Source organism: Vespa crabro, chromosome 5 (genome assembly GCF_910589235.1).
Source record: "Vespa crabro chromosome 5, iyVesCrab1.2, whole genome shotgun sequence".
Lineage (NCBI taxonomy): Eukaryota > Metazoa > Arthropoda > Insecta > Hymenoptera > Vespidae > Vespa > Vespa crabro.
The window spans coordinates 5,820,263-5,836,816 of record NC_060959.1 but is presented as its reverse complement, the minus strand read 5'-3'; the positions used below and the strand labels follow the sequence as shown (position 1 = coordinate 5,836,816).

At 39.0% G+C, this 16,554-nt stretch overlaps 1 long non-coding RNA gene across 3 annotated transcripts in view; it reads right to left on the bottom strand.

The window, feature by feature from the left end:
• Window positions 1-754: 754 nt before the first annotated feature.
• The window catches only part of LOC124424449, a 51,684-nt gene continuing 35,884 nt past the window's right edge, over window positions 755-16,554 (bottom strand). For 2 of the 3 annotated variants that reach the window (XR_006942318.1, XR_006942320.1), the window contains exons 4-5: window positions 2,187-4,848; window positions 755-1,915 (exon numbers count right to left, since the gene is read on the bottom strand). This is a non-coding gene — a long non-coding RNA (uncharacterized LOC124424449). Of the gene's footprint in view, window positions 1,916-2,186; window positions 4,852-16,554 lie in introns of all 3 variants that reach the window. The other variant, XR_006942319.1, reaches the window with a different exon arrangement.

The window sequence follows — 16,554 nt, the reverse complement described above, 5'->3', positions numbered from 1 at the left end:
TGGCGATGGAGATGACGATAATAGTAGATAAGCGACAACTGCGAAATTAGGTTCTCGTTAACGCGAAAGAATGCATTGGGCAAGTTATCATCAGCCGACGTCGCTACGAAATGATAAGAGTGCCCGTTTATTTGCCGGTACTTGTATTTACAGACTATGATAGAGATTAACTTATCATTTCGTTAGAAGTCACAAGGAGCCCACTGTTCCGTTCGCCAGCACTATGTCAATATTATTTCAACGAGTACTATGTTACGAATGACGTTTCGAATTGCAGCGGATGCTGTCGATCTTGAAGACATAAAATACGATGATATAAAAATATGTATTGCGAACCAGAAAATATAGTTGATACAGAATAGAATATGATTTTCAATAAAAAGGTTTCATACAAAGCAAATTATCGAATTTGAATTACTCATTACTTTCTAGCATATTTCTTTGATATTTATTACTTCATGACCCTCCTACTCTTCTCTTCCCTCCTAGCCCTCTCAGAACAATAAAAAGAAATACATATGTAGCAAAAGCCAGTTCTTCCGTTGCGACACTTAAATTATTAATGCCAGTTTCTCGGGTTTGCTCATGTAACATTTATGCGTGCGACTCTCGAAACGACCAGTCGAGCGTGATACGTTGATTCGTTTTAAGCGAATTCACTTGACCCGCGTTGTAAACCGCGGCGGAAATAAATATAGTAGTGGATGTAGCCCATCGGGTATTATAACCATTGTAGTTTAGGAAATTCTTTCCTTCTACGTTTATACACCGTTAATTATTTGGAAATAAAAATGCTTATTATTATATTTACGTGCCGTTTGGATCGATCTGTCGTTTGACAATGATCGAATAAATGGATAATTTTTTGCATTTTTTCTTTTTTTTTTTTGGTCCTTCTTTGTTTGTTTGTTTCTTTTTTTTTATTTTATTTTTGGCAAGAAGCTTTTAAAATCTCTTTCTAATTCCAGAGTTAAGTTCTCGTACGTTTCGCGATAAGAAATACGACGATAAGACGATCTCGTCTTAGACTTCATTCAGCGTCAAATCGATGAGAATTTGCGAAAAAGTGAGGACGTTCGTCGAACAAAAGCTGTTGAGAATATCGTAACGGGCCATCTTGATCTTCGTTCCGCTGACCTCTCGGATAGCTCGAGGGTATTATATGAGAAACGTTCGCATAATATCACCTCGGTATACCACAACGTGTCTTGTATTAACGGTAAATACTATAGCGGATACTGGATTACGGCACAACTCAGGGGAAACCTAAGTTTTTAAATTGGACTGACTGGCCGATTCAGAAATATCAAAAAATGGTATGCGGAAGATTCTACGCGTGATTTTGAATGGTCATAAAATAAAAGGAGGCTTCATTTTCAAATTCAAATTTATTCGAATAATATGATTCTTCATCTTTCGTGTTGATATTTCCTAACTTTATTATTCTTCCTTTTTCTTTTTCTCGATCATTATGATAAATGATATAAAATCTTTTCGTATATGTGGGGAAAAAGAAATAATGAAATTTTTTAATATTCAAGTAAAAATAAATATATGAAACGTCTATTAATGATTAATAATTAATAAATTATGCAGCTTACATCTCGTTTATCAGTTCGGGTTATACATTATATATATATATATATATATATATATATAATACATACATGCATACAAAGTCTGTAAAATCTAAATTTCACTATAATAATCATTCGACGAAACTTCCGGCGGTTAGGAAGCCTCTCGATGCGTCTGGCTAGTGTCTGGATCGCGTCTGCTTTACGTCGGGAACGTGTTTGTACGTAGTCTAGTCCTTGGTAATGAATCTCGTTGTTAGAAGGCGAGACAGTGGCCCTGAGAGTCGCCACGGAAGTGATAGATCGTCCTTCGACGGAGTTACGAGCGAAACTACGGTCTAACAATAAAGAGAGACGAATAAACGCGGTCAAGTTCGATCTGGGTTCTCGTCCTTCTAACATTCATAGTAACACAAATACTTTTTGTTAGCTAATATTAGGAATTACGTTGAATCGACCATGAATAACAAGAGGTTTCTCCTTCTTCAAAGACTTCTTGTTTCTAATAGAAACGTTGGTACAGTTGTGTTTGGATGAAAAGATTAGAAGAACGTGTATGCCGTATAATGCTACGTATATAAATATGTGTATATATGTATATGTACTTACGTATGCGTATATGCATGTGTACATGCATGTATGTATGTGTATGTGTATATGTTGCCTCGTAACGTGTCTCGCCAGACTGGCACAGTCCCCCCATTTAAACGAAGCGTTAGAAAGCGAAGCGAGTTACGCTTGGGTCTGACCGTGAACGTGCGTTAGAAGGAGAAAACGAGGACGTACGATGGTAGGGGATAGGCACGGCGTGCATCGGAGAAGTCGGCCAAGTTCAACGGAAAGGCGAACCTTCATGCACGAGTGCGCTTACGCATGATGCACTCCGTGCATCATCCTTTTTTCCTTCCCTTTGTGATTTCATTCCATACGATCGAAAAAATGTTGATGCCTTTATTAATGGCGAATGAACGAACGAACGAAATATCGACCCCGATCGTTTTTTTTTCAGTTCCGAAACGAGGAATTTGAAGAGGAAAGAAATGGTTTCATGACGTGGCAAATTATAGTTATGGTAAATTGTCCCGGTTAATTTAAAAAATGAATAGGAATAAATTTGAATTTAATCCATCTTCTCCTAAATTTGATTATAATTTATCCTAAATATCATGGATCATAGAAGGCACGCATCAACGATCGACATTGAGGATTGATCCTATTCGAAATATGTTAATCAAAATAAAATGAATGATTATATAATTCGTTGATAATAATAATAATAATAATAATAATAATAATAATAATAATAATAATAATAATAGTAATAATAATAATATTAAAAATATTGGATATAAAGGAACCTTTTGATATTTCCCCGTTATTTCTCAAATTCTTGCCGATTTTTTTTTAGTTTCTATTTGACGAAAAGGTCATGATGAATTTTTGTACGTTCTCTTCTCTCTCATCGAACGAGACGATAACGTAACCGCAAAGCGATAAAGCTTGGCGCATATATATATATGGATCGGTACGACGAACGTGTCAGCGTTTCGTCTAGGAAGGGGCTCTCACTGCGAGTGGAACGAGACATCCTGTTTACTTTAATCCGTCTAGACGTTGCGCTCGTAGCGTAATTGCTGCATTTATATATGCATCTGGTCGAAGTGCGTTTCGGCGAATTCGTCGAAGAATCGTTATAGCGTGAAACTAGCTATAGCAGCAATGCAAGGCTTGTCGAGTAGTTTTCAAAAGGAAAAAAAAAATAGAAAAGAAATTTATCCCTCGATATGAGAGTATAATATGTACATACATGTGTATTTAAAAAAAGGAAAATAATTCTAACGCGATTACGTGACTTTCGATAGCTCTCTTGATCGAATGCACGTGCTTTCCTATTTTCATCGAATGAATTAAAGTCGAAGAAATAGAAAAGAATTTATTTCTAATTTTTCTTTTCTCCTTTTATTTTCTTTTTTTCATAATTTACGATATGACGATAAAAGTACGTTCAGAATGACATCGCTTATGAGTTAAATAATTTAGTTTTGTTTATTTCTTTGAGCGTTATAAAAAAGAAGAAGATATAAACAACAAAGAAATTCGAAACGAAACAAAAGAAAACAAAATACAAAAAAAAAAGAAAGAAAGAAAAAAAGAAATAAGTAAAGAAACAAAGAAAGAAAGAAAGAAAAACAAAAACTCGTTTCGATAGATAGACTTCCGGTGGAGCGAGTCGACGCGACTCGTTTTTTCTTGGCGCGCCAAAATCGAAAGGACGTCGCGTTGCGCAATCCGTTTGGAATAATAAAAAGTCTCGAAGATTCAAACGCGTGTTGTAAGAGCGTTAGGAATGAAAAGTCAAGGTTGCTAGAATCTTCTTTCTCCTTCTCCTTCTTCTATCTTTCAGCAACGACTTTGTTGCCGTGCTTTGACCGTCTGTAACTCCTAACGGTCTCAAAGTATAATCCGAATTACGAAATAATGCTCGGACTCCTTTCTTCGTTCCTTTACTCTCTCTCTCTCTCTCTCTCTCTCTCTTTTTCTTTCTTTTCTCTATCGCTATGAGCTCGCATACGTGCGAGTGTTTAATCGTGCAAGTGTTGAGTGTACGAGCGCACACGCGCTTATGTCGTCGACCTTGGCTGCTCCGAACAAAAGATGTAGAAAAGGAGCGCGTCGTTAAAATGATTTTAATGCGTCGCCAACGTTTCTCCGTCGACGTACATAATTTGCAGGCGAATTAAGGCCTTCTGGCAACATCGACGACGAGACTCTTTCTAATAGCAGCCCGCTGCGTGAGCGCGCGCCTTTTATCGCGATACTTCTCGACGTTTATTACTTTGCTGGTATAGTATATATTCGTGTGTGTGTGTGTGTGTATGTATGTATGTATGTGTGTATATATATGTATGTATGTATGTTTGAATAAAAAGCCAATGTGCTCTTCTTATAGATATATGAAAATGATAATCGGAATACATATCTCTTATGAAATTATAATACGTTGTAGATACAAACGTAAGTTAAAACAAAAAAAGAAAAAGAAAAGAATTATGCATTCTACGAGTAATAAATAAAATATTTGTTGATAAAAATCGACAGATAAAGTTAGTCTTCTTCGATCGAGCAACCAAGGTCGTTTATTCTTTCTCGCTTTCTCTCTCCCTCTTTCTCCCTCCTCTCTCTCTCTCTCTCTCTTTCCGGCGTTCCAACCGTCTGGAAGATCTAACGGTGTCTAGTCCTAGACGAAGAATGTCCTTCCACCGTCTGTTACCTGCTAACAAAAGACAAAAACGACTTGATCAGAGGGGTACGCCTCGAGTAGAGGCAATGAAAGAAACCGTATTAGTAATGTCTAGCTCTGTCTGTTGTTACCACAGACAAGGACGCTTCATTTATTTTTCGTCTCATTTATCGCGATCAATTCGGAATCGATTAATTTAATGAGATAGTTACTATATATGTATATCGACATATAGATGATCGTACACGTATGTACATATTTTCGTACGAAGCGAAAGACGTTTACAAATGACGTCATTAATTCTAAGTCTTGGAAATTCTTTCATTTTTTTTCTTTTTCCCTTTTTTTTTTTGCTTTTTTCTTTTGTCCTCAGAGAAAACTCGAACGATGTCGAAGGAGGAGGAGGAGGAGGAGGAGGAGGAGGAGGAGGAGGAGGAGGAGGAGGAGGAGAAGGAGGAGAAGGATAAATTTTGTGCAAACACTCTCGCGACGAGAGATGTAAAAAAGCTCGAGATAGTATCTTTAACATCGTAATCGACATCTGCATTCGATCGCCACGCCCGGTGATTTTGCGATCGCGCTTTCTAAATACGCTCTCTCGGGCGTCGTTGCGTCGACGCGTTCTCTAACGCGCGTGCGTTGCCTACGAGAATCGCGAGAGCTTGGGCTTCTCTCTCTCTCTCTCGTTCTTTCTATCGTAGTCCTCTCTACCGGTGACCTTCGTCGTGTCACTAACCTATGTTACCGTGCAGACGTCGTCTAACGCGCTATCGCGCCAGCCGAAACACGGACAAGGCGTCTCTTTATGTCCCAACGAGTCGACGAGTGCGCGAGTACAGAGTGAGAAGAGTAGTTTGAGGAGCCACTGTCGGTTCTCCTTTCTCCTCTCTTCTCCTCTTTCATTTCCAACGCACCACCTCCAACACCTCCCCTTTCACCCTTCTTCCTGGCCTTCATGCTCAGCTAATGATATTCGAGACACACTAGAGACAGAAAGAAGGAAGGAGACAGAGAAAGAGATAGACAGAGAAAGAGAGAGAGAGAGGGAGAGAGAGAGAGAGAGAGAGAGAGAGAGAAAGACAGCTGGCCAGACTTCCGTCTGTGATAGGAACCTTGAACTAGCGTCGACGACAACGCGCCGGAGCTGCCTACGTGTTCGCCATGAGTGGGCGAGAAAACTATTTGTCCTCAAAGTCGGCAGATCTTCTACTTTGTTCGCCAAAATGGAAGTGCTCTGATGACCTCTCTCTCTCTCTCTCTCTCTTTCTCTCTCTCTCTCTCTCTCTCTCTCTTTCTCTCTCTTTTTTTTTTCTCTTCTTCTCTCTTTCTTGCCAATTCTGCGTCATCACAGAAAAAGATAAACGAAACGTACGCGTTTTGGCAAAGAAGAAGAAGACCTCTTCGATCTTGAATAGATTGTATGTTCTTGAAAGACGATCCATTGTTTTCGAGATTAAACGTTGACCGTCCACGGACCGTCCACGTTGAGAAAAAGATCGAGAAGGATCCGATACAAAGGGAGGAAAAATGGTCTCGTCGTTTCGATAAGTCTCTCTCACTGTCTCTCTCTCTCTCTCTCTCTCTCTCTCTCTCTCTCTGTCTCTGTCTTTCTCAAACGAATGAACAAACGAACGGCAGGTAGCGCAGAACTGGCTCGGCTGTTATTCTTTTAGCATATATGTATAACGTAGGTATATACATATATATGTATATATAAGTATCTAAGTAGGTAAATACATACATACATACATACATACATACATACATACATACATACATACATACATACATACATACATACATACATGCATGCATGCATACTGGAACGTCGTCCGTTCTGTGGTTTCTTCTAACCGGCGAACGAGGCTCTCGCGAAACGAACATTCACCGAGGTCTACGACCACTGGTCAATGACGAGTATTAGACTCAAGGCCGAATTAGAGCGAGCAAATATCTGCCGAGCGTTCGGCGACGTCGTGGCATGACCGTCTGCAACCTCTCGTTGTAATCTCCGAATGACGATGATGTGGATGACGAGAGAGAAAGAGAGAGAGAGAGAGAGACTTCACCGCGTATCTATACGACCTTCTAACGCTCATTATTATCTATCGAAAAAATGGTCGATCGTCTACTAACCAATAACTTATTATCATTCATTGGGACAATGATTGTCTCCAACTCTGGTAATGTAAATATTTACCTACATACATACATCGAGTTTATCTCTTTCGAACGTTCTCTATTGCGACTTTGTAATCGAATTCGAGATATTACGATACGTATTTTCATAGAAACCCGTTAACACATACAGATAAAGGTTAAGGAAATATTTACATTTCTTAGAAATATCTTTACCATTATCTTAGGAATCGTATGTTCGTTCGTTTCGATTGAAAATAATATTTTAAGTTCATTTGATTTTATTCTATCCTCTGATACATTTCAATTTCGTTTGAGCAGAATTTGAGCTCGCAAAATATTGCACACCTAAGACCGGCCCCGGGCATCGTCTTGGAAGTTTCAAACCGTCGACGCGAACCAAAGGTGAAAGGCCTGGAATATGGGACACCAGCAAAACTCGTCTACGTGGTATCCTTTTCTCGTTGGCCGTAGTACGCGTTCTCGTGATGCTCGCTGAGGGGGAGGATGATCGGGGGAGAGAGGGGGTGTTGGCTGGAGGGATTGGAAGGATGGGATGAGTTCTCGCAAACGAGAAGATACGAGAGGAACGGACCTTAGTCGATCCTTTTACGGAATGGAACGGAACGGAACGAAACGATCTCTTTCTTTCTTTCTCTCTCTCTCTCTCTCTTTCTTTCCATTTCGTTTTTTTTTCTTTCCTTTTTTCTTTCTTTTCAATCTATGTTTATACGAGCGTTCATTAGAGTTTACGAAATAATTTTAATGTAAACATGTAAATTACATTTCAATCTTATCGCACGTTCCATTTTTATATTACATATTTTTTTAATAATATCATGCATTAATTAGAATGATGTTACGTGAAACAGGACTAACCTTTGAATTTGGCACGTACCGTTAGCGATTGTGACAATCGATGCACGTCGTGTAACGTTGTTGTTTAGACGTGACACGTTACTGTTTCAATTCACTCTACATCTAAGCTTGCCGATTATTATTTGTGAATTTTGACTCGTACATTTCGACCGACTTAACGTCGAGAACTCGCGGATAAGAGAACACGTCCATCCGGTTTATTTCCACTTCTCTCATGGTACTTGAGATACCGTAGATGGATAAGGCTATTCGTGAAATCTAATTAAAAGCTACAGGAAGAGCCCTTTGCTTTTGATATTTCCATAGTACCTCGCGTGTTCACGAAACCTTTTGAACCTTCTTTACTTAGTAGTTGACTGTGACGGGAAACTTTTGATCGTTTATCAGTTTTTCATTTCATTCGATATGTGAACTCGACTTACCACCATCCTTTATTCGAAGCGTATCCTCCTCGATACGCGTAAGCTCAGACTCTATCTGATACTGACATTAATTTAACAGAGTGTAACAAATGAGTATAATACGACGATCAAAATTCACTCTACGATTTTAATATCTCTTTGCGTTTTATGTTGTATATTATTATGTTGTATATTATTAACATTTATATGTTAATTATTCGTCATACAATACATTCCTTTATGTGCACTTAGTTAGCTATGTCGAAAGTAAAAGTAAAATGGAGAGTGAGACAGAGAGAGAGAAAGAGAGAGAGAAAGAGAGAGAGAGAAAGAGAGAGAGAGAGAGAGAAAGAGAAAGAGAAAGAGAGAGAGAGAGAAAGAGCCAAAGGAAGATAGAATGGAAGAAACATTTTGGAATATTTATGAACGAAATAATAATTCGAGTGGGAAGATCCAAGGTTGATTTTTCTATCGAACATCTCCGGATGGTAGGTACTACACCTCATCATCATCGTGACTAACTTGCGGCTCGGTGTGCCGATCTAACAGAAAAGGAACGGAGAGACGCACCATATAGGAGCAATGCCCCTTGGGTCAGGGTCAGTAGCCTTTGGCACGGGTCCACCACGGAGAGACGACCGTACGAAAACGTGTGTGCGCGCGCGCGCACACGCTCGTTCGCTTGTTCGCTCGTCGTTCGTTCGTTCGCTCGCCCATCTTCCGCTCTTTCTATTGGCTGTCCTCTTTTTTCCTTAATTTCATGAAATAGAACGAGACGAAATAATCCTTCGACTTTTGACTTCTTTCAACGAATTGTTATCGATCTTTGATCAATTTTTCTTTCTTTCTTTTTTTTTATTTTTATTTCCTTTTAATCGTTTCTTTTTCTCTTTTTTCGTCGTTTTTTTTTTTTTCTTTTTTTATTGACCAAGTTCAAATTATGCGCTAGGAAATAATAAGAGTGTCACCGGAAGAATAAAACGAAACAGAAAGATAAAAAAGCAAAAAATAAATAAATAATAAAAGAAAAAAAAAGAAAAGAAAAGAAAAGAAAAGAAAAGAAAGGAAGAACAAGAACAGGAGGTATTTCCTTTCCGAAAGTCGCGATGGTAGACAAAGACAAGCGAATACCAACGACCTCGTTATGCTAAAACTATGTATGTTCCATCGTTCGTAGCAAGGAAAGGCGGTCGTATACAATTGTCCTTTTGACTTTTGCCGAATTTCTCTAGCTCGGCGAGATGTCAAAGGATAACGTTTAATAGTCTTTCTGCGTGCTCCCGGAAACGTTAAAATATACGTTCATGCGTATGCGCGTTAGTCTGACTCGTTGAACGTTGAACCGAGCGTTGATAATTTAGTTATTAATAAAATTACATTGAAATATAAATAAAGCGTATTTATATAATTATATATAAAATATTATTCATTGATCTTGTCGATAATTGTAAAAGAGAAGACGCGGCAGTGGGAAAATGAGATTTACGTTCTAACGTCCGTTGGAAACTAGCGTGACTGGTTGCCGTTCTTCGACCGTAGCAACCTTGACCTAAGCATGCCGTCTAATAAATATGCCCGTCTAACGTAAGTCTAGGCCGTGTCTAGCCAAGCAGCACGTGACTAACGCGTTTTTCATCGCTTCAGAGATCTCTCCTTGAGATTATCTTCGATCTTTCTTTTCTGTTCCTATTTATTTCGTTATACGTACGTACATGAATACATGCATACGTATTCTTTCTAAAAATTTTTCAATGTCGAATATAAACGACACAATACTGTACACATTACGCGAACGCGAATAAAATATTTTAGAACGTATCGGTTCGTTAATAATCAAGAGGAAGAAAAAGCTTGTGTCCGCTTAGTAAAGTCAATGCTAAGTGATTTACTTTGAATTCAATGGCTCTTTAATGCGGCCACGTCGCGGATGCGTACGCGGTTCGTTCATTTCCATAACCTGATTTTGCAGAAGAAGCGTCAAACGATTCCGAGGCTAAATTTTGCCCCGTTGCATTCTATAACCATTTGTTTTAAACTATTACAATAATGGAAAAAAAGAAACAAAGGGTCTCGCGAACGTCTTATCATCCGCGTCACTATCTTGGATTCGAAGAAATGGAGATAAAAACAAAGAGAAAAGCAAAAAAAAATAAAAAAAGGACAAAGAAACGAAAAAGAAAAATAAGAAAAAGAAAAAAAAGGAGAAAGAAAAATTAAAAAAAGAGAATACAAAAAATTGCAAGAACGTCGACATAAAATTCCATTCACGTTTTAGCAGTTTCATTTGAGTACCGTCGAACGTTCCTTCTTTCCCTTTTCTCCTAAGCTTCTTTCTACGGAAGAAATAAATCGCATTCGCACAAGATCGTTTCTTCGGGATTGTGAGCGATAACATTGGAGAGTCCAGAGAGAAAGAGACAGAGAGATAGATAGACAGACAGACAGAAAGACAGACAAGCAGAAAGACAGACAGACAGAAAGAGAGGAAAAAGAAAAAGAAAGAGAGGAAAAGAAAGGATAAGAAAGGTGCGTTGGCCAGAGTGGGCCCGGCACCGCCTCGTCATTTTCGGTTTCTCCATAATAATACCGATCGTTGGCCACGCGTCAGTCGCGGTGACACGTACGAAACCTCTCTGGCATTTCATTCCCTACGTTTCATATCCTTATCGCGCGTTGCACCCGTCGCGCCAGCTTTCTTGGGTGTCGTTGAACGATCGAGAGCGAAAGAAAAGCAAGGAGATTAACGAGGGAGAGAGAGAGAGAGAGTGAGAGAGAGAGAGAGAGAAAGAGAGAGAGAGAGAGAAAGAGAGAAAGAGAGAGAACTTGCACATAAGACATTCGATTTTTGTTCCTCCGGGCAACTATAAGCACACGTTTCAAAGTAACTCCAAAAATGGGTACGACCATATATACCGATTATCGTGTCTCAATCCTTTACAAAATAAGCTATCGTTACGCTATATTTTTTTAAATTAGCGAACAGAGCGATCAACTCACGGAAGAAGAAAGAAGAAAGAAAAAAGAAAAAGAAGAGGGGGAGGAAGAAAAAACAAGAAGTAGTTAGCGAAGAATGGGCCAGATAGTTTTGGCGTAACATCTGGCCCGTCGCCAAAACAACGTACGGCATGGCAGGTCACGGTATTCACCTTTCCTCGCACGAGGTAGCCTTAGAATTCGCCAAGTATTTGTCTCGAGGGCACGTTCTCTCGTACGGATTCTTTGCCACGTTCCCGTAACGAGTTGCTTTGAAAAGAACGATACGAATGACTACGTTTAGTTGCGCGAACAGAGTAATGCTTTTCTATGGTAAAAAGTAACAGGAAAAGAGAGAGAGAGAGAGAGAGAGAGAGAGAGAGAGAGACCAATGTCTTGTTATTATAACGTTAAAGTTTAACTTTAACTACAAACGGTATTTCCATGTCGGTAACATAACTGTTCAGATAAAATCAACCCTCTTCTATGTCATACCCTTTCACCTTCACGATCGAAAGAGTAGTTTACAGGGTAGTTAAGTATCTTCGTTTGTTTTCGACATCCACAGGCGTCATCTATCGAGGGGTTGGAAATATACTAGGGAAGCTCCATCTGACGATGGATCATCAAATTTCAAAAGGGGTTGTTTTAAAGCCGACGGTGGCGACTCTCCGCGCGAATATCTGTAAGTCGACAATATCACTGAATTATGCATGCGCGTTTTTAATTCGGTAATCAATAGTAAAAACCGCCCATACATCCCCACCATTTTTCCGCCACTCCGGGAGCACCAATGCCCAGCAACGAACAACCCTCCTTGATCATACAAGGGAGGGGCTGCCGAACGACTGCTCTCTCTCTTTCTCTTTCTCTCTCTCTCTCTCTCCCTTTCTCTCACCCTTTTCTCGATCGGAGAGGATGTCAAATTCGAATATTCTTTAATGTTTATGAACCTGAACGATGATTAGAAACTTTTATATATTTTACGTACTATTCTGAAGTACTATTAACATCTTTTACTTAACGGCCGTCAATGTTTCTCAAGATAATACATCTCTCTCACGGTATTATCCGTTGTATAATCTTGCCTGCTGGATCTTTTCGAACTGCGGTCGTCGATTTCTCGTGATTGCAACATTTATTTGTCGCAGCACGAAAGTCAAGCGAATAAAAGCGGCACGTCGAGTAGAAAGAGGGACGCGGCCGCAGAGGGGAGCAGCATGCAAGTCCGTAATTGCTGTTTATTAAAGTCGATTGCAAAAAACGAGCAGGTGCTCTTTCGCGGAGTAAGACGAGCGTCGATAAACTCTCGAAACTCTGTATCTATATATCTATAAATATCTATAGATATATACAGACATACACATACACAAGTATATATATATATATATGTATAGAAAAAGAGAGAAAAAGAGATATGGACGAAGATATATATCTTTACTTGTACACGTATCAGTCTTCTCTAACATTGTTTGAATAACTCATTTATTAATTTCTATGATAATTTTTCATTTTCTATATTTTCTAAGATCAACCAATAATTTTCAAAAATAGAAATTCATTAAATATTTTATTTTCAAAAGGCGATCTTTTCCTTTCGGAATAACGTAATAATAATTCCCTTAATATTATAACCTTTTTGCTCCACTAGATTCTAAATAGCCGAATTTATTCGTTTTAAGAGATCTATTTATCGTGATTGTTTATCAAGTTAAAGTGCTTTGCATCGTGATCTAGCGAGACTTAAATATCATAGCCGTTAATCTATCTCATTATCGCTTCGAAGTTTCCGCTGAATGATTATACTACTGGTAAAATAACGAACGTTCAACAGATCGAACAAGAATTGTTTCGCTTTCGTATTCGATGAACGAATGATTAGTAATAATAAATTTACAAGGTGTCCATTCGAGCACATAATACAATCTGTCACTGACTTACCCTCGGTTCAACGGATCGAAAACCGGTTTCAAACCGTGTTTCTATATATTTTTCTTTTTTCTTTTTTCTTTTTTCCCCTTACCACTTCAAATTCTCCAGAAATTTATTTTTCCAATTTTTATCTTTTACTCTTTTAAAAATTAATTATTGCAGGAACAATCGGAGTACTTTGTTAAATTCGCGATTTGCATACGTAGGAAATAATCCCTCACTTTTCTTCTTAATTCTAACGAAATAGTCTCGTTAGATCGTTACTCGATTTGAAAAGATTGGTCGACGTTCATCGTTCGGGTCTATGTAAAATTCACGTTGAACGTAGAAACATCGATACTCTTTATCTCTATTTCTCTCTTTCTCTCTTTCTCTCTCTCTTTCTCTTTTTTTCTCTCTCTCTCTCTCTCTCTCTTTCTCTCTTTCTCTCTCTTTCTCTCTTTCACGCGGTCAATCTGCGAGCATCGAGTTATCGGGAGAACGGATTAGCGCAGATTCGATTGTGCCGTCTGTGCGATTCTTGATAGTCGGATGGAAGAGGTAGAAAAAGGGGGATGGGATTTCTAGTTGTATCTTTGCACGGCCAGTACGGGTAGTAGTGGTAGGGATCGTACGGTTAAGGGAGGAGAAGAGAAAGAGAGTAAGAAGGAAGGAAGGAAAGTGGTAGTTCGAGGGAAGGAGGGAGGCCGAGTGGAGAGCGAGGGGAGTGCTTGGCTCTCGGTACAGATACAGCATTATGAAAACACGAATGTACTTTTAAATCAATACCACCATCGCGATGTGACGACGACGTTGGTGGGGGCAGCGCGCTTGTATCCAGGAATATACACGCCTGAAGGGAGGTGGGCAGAGGGGAATATGAGAGAAAGAGAGAGAAAGAGAGAAAGAGAGAGGGAGAGAGAGAAAGAGTACGGAAGAGGGAGAAAGAGCGAGGGCAGTGGGGCTGCCACGAAGTTTCACTATGCCGTAGAGGGCAGAAAGGGAGAAGAGGAAGGAGAAGGTGGTAACGTAGAAGAGAAAGAAGAGATGAAAGAGGGTGAGAGAGAGAAAGAGAGAGAGAGAGAGAGGAGAGTTGGGAGGGCAGTTGAAAAGTACGGGGCCGCGGGGCAACGGTTACATTTTCTTGTAACATCAAACCGATGCCACGTTCCATCCCGCTTTTACTGTTGGCGCCCACGCGTTTTATTACTACGCGCGAGATAGTCGCGGACGCTTATCGAGGAGCACTTTTCTCTTTTTCTTTTTCTCCCTCTCTTTTTTTTCCTTTTTTTTTCCTTCATCGTTCAATCTTCCGCTTTTCACTTTGGTTGCAATGTCGTTTTCTGTTTCGATTCGCTTTGTTTTTTCTGTTTATTATTATTATTATTATTATTATTATTATTATTATTATTATTATTATTATTATTATTATTATTATTATTGTTATTGTTTTTGTTGTTATTGTTATTACTATTATTACTATTATTATTATTAATATTATTATTATTATTATTATTATTATTATTATTATTATTATTATTATTATTATTATTATTAATTACGATTATTATTATAGCTGCGTAAAATAATTACGCAAAGTATGCGGGGGAACATGTATTAGGACGATTATATTGATTAAGTATATTCGTCTTCTAATGTGGATTATTTTTCGAAAGATTCTAAAGCGCGAGACCGTGACTGCAGAGATTTAGAATTCGATACAGATACATAGATCTCGTTGAGAGTCATGAAATAACAGGACGTATAAAAGTCACGATCCATTGTTTATTTTCAACGAACGTTTTATCGTCGCTATACGTTTCGATATATTTTTCTCCTTCCTTTTTCGTTTTGTTTTGTTTCGTTTTTTGTTATTTTTTCTTTTTTCTTCTTTTTTTTCCCTTTTTTTCTTCCTTTTTTTTTTATCCGCTCGTTGATGATCTCTCATACGTTATGTAAACTAAATCGTACGGTGCTCGAATTTACGCGTAATCATTATTCTCGCACGCTCGCCGATAACAACCCTACGCCCTTACGCAGTTTCGAATCACGCTTCATGTCCATTATTCTAATTGACCTTATTAACGAAGCGCAACAGTTACGATGAACCGTGACCGTGATATCGACACATCGAGCCTGTATTATCGAGCAAACGTGTCACCATTCGCCTCGTATCTAAGTCGGAAGTTCGACGATCCGAGTCTCTCTCTATCTCCCTTTCTCTCTCTCTCTCTCGCTCTCTCTCTCTCTTTCTCTCTCTCATTCCTCTGGTTACATCGAATCGCTCGACGTTCAATCGTCACACGAGACACACGTTGTTGCACTCTCGACCGAGAATTCGCTTTATCTCGTTACTCTAGCATTTTCTGCGAATTATTTGTTCCCTTCGGAGCGATAATGTTCTTCATGAAAAAAAAGAGGGAATGAAAGAGAGAATGAGAGAGAGAGAGAGAGTGAAAGTGAGAGAGAGAGAGAGTGAGATAGAGAGAGAGAGAGTGAGATAGAGAGAGAGAGAGAGAGTGTGTGTGTGTATGTGTGAGTGAGATAGATAGAGAGAAAAAGAAAGAAAGAGCACAAGACGATCCGAACGACAATGTACGAAAAGAGGATAACGTTCATAGAGGAAAAATATGCGCTACCCTTTAGAAAATGCACGCTGAAATATACGGCGCTTTGCACACTTTCGGAGAAGTTTCATTTAGAAGTACCGCAAGTGCACTCGTGCAGCCAACGAGAGTACTTCTCCTGCGTGCACGGCGTTTGAAATCTAACCCCCTTATTCTTGTCTCACTTTTAAGGCTAAAAGCGGTGTACGTTGCTTTTAGGCTTAAAAGTGAAGATATGAATTAGAAGCGAAGCCTTCCACTTAGGGCCGTGCGATGCGTCTGCGCGCACGCGTCCAACCCCTTTTTTCCTCCCTTTATCCTTATTCCCTTTCTATGTTTTCCGATCAAAGAAACTTTACGAACAAAGATCGCGACTTAAATCTCAAGCTATGTATATATATATATATACATATATATGTGGATATATATATATATATATATATATATATATATATATATATATCAGAGAAATCCTTTTTTTTTATTCCGAGATCGTCGTCTATTAGCTTCCATATAATATATAATTCGATGATTATGTATAATTTCTATGTTTAACTGTATCTATGGGTCCATAATCGTGAAAGAAAATTAGCCCTCCCTGTTACTTCTCCCTATAGGTATAGTGGACGTTCTGTTTACAAACAGGACAAACGAGGTTGCCGATCTTAAGGGAGGAGAACGAATTCTGTTCGCTCGATGTCTTCTCCACCCCTTCGGTTGAATCCCAGCGTAGGTACGTTCGAGAAGGGAGGTCGATGTGGATGTGTTTAAGGAGAGAGTGGGAGGGTGGTAGTGGTGGTACTTTCGATGGGTCCTCCTCGGCAACA